The 1,605-nt window shown below is 39.6% G+C and overlaps 2 protein-coding genes across 8 annotated transcripts in view; one reads left to right on the top strand and one right to left on the bottom strand.

Annotated features, from left to right (window-relative positions):
* LOC106876535 (zinc finger protein 271) overlaps positions 1–1,605 on the top strand; it is a 172,309-nt gene that overhangs the window by 126,866 nt on the left and 43,838 nt on the right. The gene's annotated exons all lie outside the window — the stretch shown is intronic.
* The window catches only part of LOC106882146 (uncharacterized), a 21,177-nt gene that overhangs the window by 11,039 nt on the left and 8,533 nt on the right, over positions 1–1,605 (bottom strand). The window lies entirely within an intron of this gene.

The raw sequence follows: 1,605 nt of genomic DNA on the forward strand, positions 1-1,605 counted from the left end.
AACCACTGGGCCATTGCGCCTCCGCTATCTGAGAAAGTAGTCAACCATGATCCTTCGTTTGAACATTTCTCTCGTTCTCTGCCTGTCTGCGTCCAGTGCCTCTCTGTCCATCTCTCTGTCGACCACAGTATTTTATAACTGCTGTGGTAGCTAAAAGGACAGACATACTGCAGCAGAGATTGTGCCTAAATAGGGCAGCTCCTGCCAATTTAAACTTCGCCTGACATGGCTGAGGTTGTAGGTCAAAGGGAGAGGATTTATCATTTTCTGACAGGACAAAGAAAACCGTTTTTCACACCTGATGATCGTGGCGGTTTCGATGAACGAGAATCCTTAGAGCCGGGTTTGAATCTAAGCTTGGAGAAGGAAGTGTTAATTTTTACTGATATATTCATACAGAAGAGAAGTCATATATAACTGTGATATCTGTGGTAAATATTTCTCATAAACGTAACTTAACTATGCATTTTGGCACTGCCTTCTGCACCCGTGGGCTTATAGTTGGTACTACTGTGGTCATGTGATCAAAGCTTAAGCCTCATCGTGCCATTTTTCTTTCTGGCTTTACAGTGTAAGCATGGCTGCTCCACTAGCAATGTGCTAGTGGAGCAGCCATCAGTGTGATGCCTGTGACCAATCATATGTAAGAGAAATCATATCACTGTGATGTGAATGATAAATCATTCTCTCATACAGACACCTGAACTATGCATAAACATCTTTATTACATGAGATGAACCATATCACTGTGATATCTGTGGTCAGGAATTCTCAGCAAGTCATGGTTTGACTAAACACCAATATATACACACAGGAAATAAAACCATATGAGTATCAGATCTGTGGTGAGTCATTCTCTTAAGTGAATCACTTAATTAAACAAAGACATATTCATAAAAAATAGGAACATCGTAAGTGGTTCTGTTGTTTACTATTCTCTCGAAGAGAGATAATTTCCTATCCAGATACAAAAGACTAATTGTATTAGTCTCAAAAAGGCATTTGTTGAAAACAAATATTTTATATAACAAGCATTGGTGTATCTGATAACATTATATTTCTAGATAACTTCAATATTATCTCCTTTAGTAAGACTGCGTACCATTCTGGTTTTTTACTTCTTTTTTAATGGTCTCCTAGTTAACAAATGCTATCTACTGCATGTAATGATCCCCTCGAGAAAGCATCTTTGAATGCTGGGCCTCTGTGAGGAAATGACAAGGGACTAGGTGATGTGGAGATTTTCTGTACTTGATAAGTTGCATCAGACTAAGAAGTAATAAGTTTGGTGTTGAATAAATGATGACCCAATATGTCTATCTATCTATCTATCTATCTATCTATCTTTCAGTTTAACATTTATTTTTCTCCCTGTCTGCCGAGAATGGGCGGTAGTGGCACGGCGGTACTCTTTCGCAAGAGTCTGGATCTCGAAGTAAAGACAGTATTCATAGACCCGGAGGGTAGATTGGTTGTTCTGGATGTCGATGGCAGCGATGGGTGTGCTTTTCGACTCATATCAGTATACGCACCACCTTTAACAGGTAGGCCGGATTTCTTTCGACGTCTAGAAGTATTCCTAGGAACGTCTCGTCCTTTACTTTT

The sequence above is a fragment of the Octopus bimaculoides genome, chromosome 29, assembly GCF_001194135.2.
Source record: "Octopus bimaculoides isolate UCB-OBI-ISO-001 chromosome 29, ASM119413v2, whole genome shotgun sequence".
NCBI lineage: Eukaryota > Metazoa > Mollusca > Cephalopoda > Octopoda > Octopodidae > Octopus > Octopus bimaculoides.